Source organism: Gallus gallus, chromosome 2 (assembly GCF_016699485.2).
Source record: "Gallus gallus isolate bGalGal1 chromosome 2, bGalGal1.mat.broiler.GRCg7b, whole genome shotgun sequence".
Classification (NCBI taxonomy): domain Eukaryota; kingdom Metazoa; phylum Chordata; class Aves; order Galliformes; family Phasianidae; genus Gallus; species Gallus gallus.
The window spans coordinates 113,965,551-113,972,288 of record NC_052533.1 but is presented as its reverse complement, the minus strand read 5'-3'; the positions used below and the strand labels follow the sequence as shown (position 1 = coordinate 113,972,288).

The following is a 6,738-nucleotide window of genomic DNA, read 5'->3' as shown; positions in this document are numbered from 1 at the left end:
AATTTCATTTGTGACATTCCAGAGGGCAACAGTGAGAATAACCCAAACCCAAATTATTGCAAAGGCCAGGGCACCTTGGTACAATTGTAGGTTTAGCGCTGATAGATACCCATTTTCCAACCTTATCGTGGAGCGAGCGCCTACTGTAGTGAGGTGGGGGGAGTGTCTGTCTGAGTCTGCTTCCAGGCCTTGTGTACTGGCTCACCTCCAGTTACAGCGACAGAGCCTTAGCCTACCTGCCTGTGAAATGGGCATGAAATAGTGTGTTTTGGGTAGGTTTTGTGAGGGACATTCTGTACCTGAAAAGATTTCCCGGGGTTGACTTTGCTCAGCATCTACATCTTTCACTTGCCCATTTGTAGAAACGCGTGCGATATTTGTCTCTAGCAGATTGGTGTTTGCTTGAGATATTTGTACAGCAATTTACAAAGGTGCTCTGATAACATGTGTAAGCATTTCAACAGGGTAGCACTGAAAAATTAGCTTGAACTGGAACTCTGATTTGTTCCTGCCCTCACAAGAGCTTCATAACCTTTCTTAATATTTCTTTTGTTTAGTACGCAGTGATGTTGAAATGTAGTCTTTATTACCAAATGAATGAATGACTGGTGTTGCTTAGGGCACAGACTAAAAACTGTTCTCACGTGAAGCCTAAGTATTGCTGCTGCTGCGGTTGTCCTGTTGTTTTATTAACTCAGAACAATGTTGGACTACTCTCTAGATCTAATAATCTCTGTAAAGTGTCTTCCCTTGGTGGCATCTTTGATAATGGAGAGTAGATTCTAAAAATACAATAAAAGCATAAAAGATAATATTATAACTGCCTTCAAAAATGAGAAAGAAATGGACAAATAATAACAAAAAAAGGGGAAGAGTACACAGAAAGGAAAAAGAATAAAATATACTACATGTTAGTTTTTAATCACCTTGTGTGAGTATTTATGATTTAATCTGCTAACAGCCATGGTGATTACAGCATAGGATTTGGTGAGTTTCAGCGCCAGCTGCACACCCTTATTTTCTGTGGAGAAGCAGAGAGAATTATTAAAAATAGTAAAGAAAAAAGTGACATGTTTTTTTCAATTTATTAGTTGAACTATAAAATACATGTTTTTTTTTTTCCCCTAATGGCATTCAGTTGCTACAATGTACGTTTACACGGAAAGCGGTTGTTTCAAACATTTTAGCTGTTTTCTCCTCTGATTAGCTAAGTAAGCATCTTATGATCTCTGAAGAGGAGAAATGGCCCTCGAGACAAAAGCATTTTTCCAGTGTGTGCGTATGTGTGTGTGCGTGCACGCATGCATGTCTGCATACACACATACGGATATGTGTGTGCACAGAGCAAAGAGCTTCACAGGTTTGTAACCGGGGAACAGATTCCTGTGGTTTTCATTTGTTTTTAAAAGCAGAAAATATGAGTTCTGCCTGCAGAATGTCAGAGTGTAAAAGCTATTTTTGCTCTGAATGTGGAAGATATATATATTTTTAATTAAACTTTTTTTATACCAATGACTTTTACATGAAGCAACATTCAGATGTTTTATGTTTCACATTTATTTAAACAATCATTGTCTCTCTTACAATATTTTCCTGGAATCTTATGTACAGGTAATAAAAGCCTTGCATTGGAGAAGGTTCATCTGATAATAACAATACAAGGTTGTCTGATTATGCCAAAATGATATTGGAGAAAGGAGATTTTATTAACTCACTTAGAATGAAATCCATAACATCTATGAGCTTTCTCCCTTCCAAATGGACCAAAAGCTTCATTAGAGAGCAGAAACCTTTTTTAAAGTATACATGCTAGAGTATAAAATACATTTAAATTGAAGCCTAGGGAGCAAATGATAACTATTAAATTTCTTTGCTAGAAATACCTTCTTTAATTTTCTCTTCTCTTTTATTTATTTATTTTTCTTTTTTTCTTTTCTTCTTTTCCTTTTTTTTCCATGTTAACATCTTGATGCAGTATCTATCTGCTAACACTTCAGGCAATTCACTCCCCTGTTTTAAGCAGTTTGAGAGGTAACCTCAGTTCACAGAGCACCCTCAGAGCCGGGCTCAGTGCTGCTGGGTGCCCTACTTGTAAAATATCTTTTCTTCTCATGCCTCTGCACAGGTCAGCAGTACCTAGGTACCGCCATCCATATCAGGCTTTAGAAACACTACTCTTCCTGGTGATTTTCATGTTCTTTTCATCTCAAGCACACACTTGCTCTAGAAAAGAGTTTGGCATGTTTTAATGTAGAAAAAAAAATGTTATAGACATGTTCCTTGTAGAAACAAGAAGTATTTTATCCCCATGTTCGCAAAGGCAAGCAACTGCCCAGTAGCTCAGGCTTGTCACATTCTCCTTTTTTGCCTGTCTGCAGGACTACACATCAGTAGGAGCTGATGGTGGATAGTTTCAAACAGTCCTCTGCTTGCATACTGGTTGTTTCTTGTAGGGGCATTTTGCTTAGAACTGGACTCTTGTATTTTTTAGGCAGAAAGAAGGAGCACATGGGGAATGCCCCCAGCTTTTCTTCCTTTTGCTCTGCCACATATTGCTTCCCACCTCCTAGGAGGGAACACTATTTCCAGTTAGGATGTTCCCAGGGCCTCCTCCTACCAGAGCTGAGGAGGAATTCAGAACGGCTTTCCTCATGCCACTCCAGTCTGAGCTGTTTGCCACTGCATTTTTTTTTTCTGTGTATTTTCCATATAGCTATGTGTTAAATTTTTATTTCAAAGACTTAGTTTGAAAATAGGTGAATAAATGATTGAGTTCTATATATGAAAGGGTATTTTGATTAAAAGCCCCAAAGCTTAATTACCACTGCAGAAGTTTTAATATGAGCATTTTGATCAAAAAGCACTGAAGCACCTTACATTCTAGATCCAGTAAACTACAGACTTATCCCATAAAATGAGAAATAAGAGCCCTATGCTTTCAAAAAAATTAAGTCGATAAATTAGGGAAAACTATATTTACGAACCAACAAAGAAAAACAAACACAGAAAGCTTGCTTTCAGTTATTGGTGATTAAAAATATGGCCACTGTGGGAAAAATGTGTTGATCAGTGCAGTGGAAATGACTGTGTGCATTAAAAAGAAAACTTTGAAAAATACTTTATTATTATTATTTAGATTAAAAATAATTATCTCCTAATTGGCAAAAAGTGAGGTTGGGAGAAGAATTTTTCAAAGCTGACATATTAAGCTTGGAAAGTCTTGCGAGATATGCCATTCATTTCACACGATTTCTCACCTTACTTAAATACCGAATTCTCAGCAAATTCAACAACGAATCAAGATTTTGAAAATGACATGCAGTAAAGTGCAAATCCCGAATGCCTGCTGTAAAAGTAATTTAATTTGGAGAATCTGATTATTCTGATAAAAATCAGCCTCTTTCAGTAGGTTAATAGTTGTTGTTTGCTACTTGAAAAATGTGATTAGTTTAGCAGAACATGTTTTCTGTTGCATCATGTAACTCCTTCGGTTTGAGTCTTCTTACATCCCCTTGCATATATTTTGCTTGTTTCTAACTGCTAGGCTCTGTACAGCCATACGTAGCTGCTGTCATATAGTTCCCCTGCTGTCATATCCAGGGCTTTCTTGTATAGCTTCTGAATACCCTTCTAAAAGTAAATTAAATGTCTCATCTGAGTAAGGCCTTCTGAAATGTGCCTTGTTAAAAGGTACCCTACAATTATGGTAGGAGAATACATATATTACTAGATCTACCTGTGTTTGCTCAGATACCATCAAGTCCCCACCAGGCGTGGAAGCAGCCGTGGCCAGGCTTGCTCTGCCAGAGAAGCCTTTTGGACACTCAGGCACACTAAGTTTGCCTTTATTGCTGCATTGCTGCACTATTTGAAGACAGGACTTTTGCCCTCAAAGGGTTAAAATCAGTTTGGAATCAGAGCTAATCCATATGCTAATCTATTTTAAATATCCCTGCATAACTACTGGTGTATTTTTAGAAGAGCAGTTTGTTGTTCCAGTTGCCAGCTCTTTCTGATGACACAACAAAATAGGGCAGAATATAGTTTTAATGGTTATTTTGGCCATTAGCTTTAAAAAGGAGAAAAAAAATCATAATAAAAAAAGCCCTCCTTGTCCAAGTATATTTATTATTTGAATGTTTTCAGTCTGCCCTCTGCAATCAGCCAATTACTGTAAGCAGTGTGATGGGCCTGAGGTATCAGCACCGAGAGCATTCCTGTTGTCCCTCAGGTTAGGGATTGTTTTGCAATGATCACCCGTCCTGATTTGAAGATTGCATGACAAGACACTATTAAAGGAAGGGCAAGGAATTCAGTTTCTCTATGTCATTTTGCCTGGCCTGGTTTTGAAAATAGGTCACTGTATACTGTCTGGATTTGTATATTATAACAGCACCTGCTAGCATTTCTGTAGTAAGGGTCTAACAGTATTTTCATTTATAAACCTCTATTTTCAGGGGTTTATAGACTGTAACTTGACCATAGAAAGAAGCCTCTATCTAAATGGCGGCACACCAGGTCTCTTCTTAGGAGCATGTTTTTCACACTGCAAATCTTCCCAGAGACGTGTTCGGCCATTTCTGCAGGAGTGAAAAATGCAAACAGCATTTCAGTGGTGGTTTGGTATCGATAATAGATTCCTTCAGAAAGAGCCACCACGCTATGTTTATCTTTTAATTAAAATGATATCTAAGAGAGCTGTGTTTGAGTAACTGTGGGGTATAAACGTTGGTGACTGGGCATGTATATTTTAATTATGCAAATCCACAGTAATAAATGCCCTTATATCATGGAATGATTTAACAGGGTCAAAAATTGTTTCTTTGAAAAGGTTTGTAAATAAATCAGATGGGTCTGAATGACAAGTTTATGTTTATATACCTGTTTACATTGCTTTTTCACATAATGTGGAATTGTTTCTGAGGGAGTCAGCATGAATCTCTGGCCTAATATTTTAAATTGCAAATAGATTTTCACTTATGCAACTGAATCAGCACAGCTGTGCAAATGTATGCATTTAACATTGATTAAATGCTTCAACCTATACGTTACAAAATGCAAACGGAAGCCCCTTACCACCAGTGAACATAGGTTTTTGCAAAATAGCTACCGAGGAGCATTTCATCACCTGCTATCTACTTCCTGACATGTTTTACTTTTTGTTTTTAATATGATCAGGAGCAGCCAGACAGCAACAGAGCGAAACGAAACAACTTCTAACACAAAATAATAAAATACGTAAGAGTAGTACTAAAGGATTGTCTGAAGACTGCAGATGCAAGGAAATTCAGGGTTAATGCTGCGTTACTTCATTTGGAAGTCAACCCCATTGAGCCTGTTTATTGCAGGGGTCCTCCAACAGCCAGAGCACAGATGCGCAAGAGGCAGCCGCAGAACGGTGGGCTGAGCCAAGCCTTCAGGTGGCAGAATGCAAAATTCCCAAATTTCCTGGGTTTGGAGGAGAGGGAGGAAGAGGAAGATGATGGCCCTGGCCGTGCTCAAGGCAGCACAGAAAAGAAAAGTGGATGAAACCCCAGGCCCAGGGCTGTATGTTGGCTAGGTGCTGAGATTCCTGGAGGTATTCTTTCTATCTACTTCTTGAAATACCCATTGGTAAAACACAATCCCCCATCCCCTTCAAAGCCAACAGTTTGCTCCTTAAATGTGTTTAGGCTTCATTTTAATGGAAGTGAAACATAGTCGATGGAGGCAAATTAAAACCATATAATTTTTGTAATCTTAGTTTAGCTATAATTGCGGCAATAAAACAGTGGAAAGAATAATTGTGGAACATATGTTTGTGAGTGACATTATCTAGGTGACTTCCCTTTTACGGCAATGCGCTGTCCTATTTGTCTCCCCTCCCCATGCATTGGAATGACAAACCTGCGAGCCTGGAGTTAATGCTGATTGCAGCAGCTGCTTACACATGGAGTCTCCATGGCAACCGGGGACGTTGCCATGCAACCGTATTCTTTTAGGGACAGTGAAAATGCCCAAAGGCTTACTAAAAATACATGGAAGGGGGAAAAAAAAAAATCTTAAATTTTTCTTACTACTTTTAGTGGTTGGAAAGGACTGTGCTGCTGCCTGAAAGCACGGGTCGCGCAAATAAAAGCTTGGCCCTGACCTTTCAGAAATTGCTTGCCGTCGCTTGCAACCCGGAGCTCTATTGACAAAGATGACTTTTGATCAATTGTAAAATTGGTAGCCAACGCGCGGCGGCGGCCCATTGCCATTCCGGAGGGGCTGAAGGTCAGCGAGCGCCATCAATGCCGGATCGATCAGCGGAGCCGAGAAATGCTGGCTTACGCTGCCCCGGCAGCCTGCAGCGGGCTGTGCTGCGGAGCGAGCCGTCCTACCCGCAGCGTGACATCACCATGCGCGGCTCAGCTGTTTCTGCAGTTTTCTATAAATAGCGAGATAAAAAATTGAAGGCTGCTTTTGGAGAATTTAGCCAGCCAATCTTCTGTTCGTCAGCAGACGAGACAGGCTGCTTTTTTTTTTTTTCCTTTCACTCTACTAATGCTGCACTGCAATTTTTTCCTCCTAGTATTCAGAGCCTGACCCTAAATAACCAAGAGCTGTGAATATCATACATAGCTGCATTTGGGATTGTCCTGGGATGGGTGTTTAATTCGTCACCCATTACTTCTCTAACTCCAACCTAATGGATGAAGGGGGGAAAGCAGGTCGGCACTGCTGGGCGCAGCGTGCATCCTGGCACTGTGCTGCTGT

The 6,738-nt window shown here is 39.7% G+C and overlaps 1 long non-coding RNA gene across 2 annotated transcripts; it reads right to left on the bottom strand.

Annotated features, from left to right (window-relative positions):
* Window positions 1–567: 567 nt before the first annotated feature.
* LOC121109900 lies at window positions 568–6,366 on the bottom strand. 2 transcript variants are annotated; one of them, XR_006938552.1, is made up of 4 exons: window positions 5,887–6,366; window positions 4,516–4,580; window positions 927–1,021; window positions 568–782 (listed from the first exon to the last, which is right to left on the bottom strand). It is a non-coding gene; the product is annotated as an uncharacterized LOC121109900 (long non-coding RNA). The 2 variants fall into 2 exon arrangements; XR_005857706.2 differs by lacking the exon at window positions 4,516–4,580.
* Window positions 6,367–6,738: the final 372 nt, after the last annotated feature.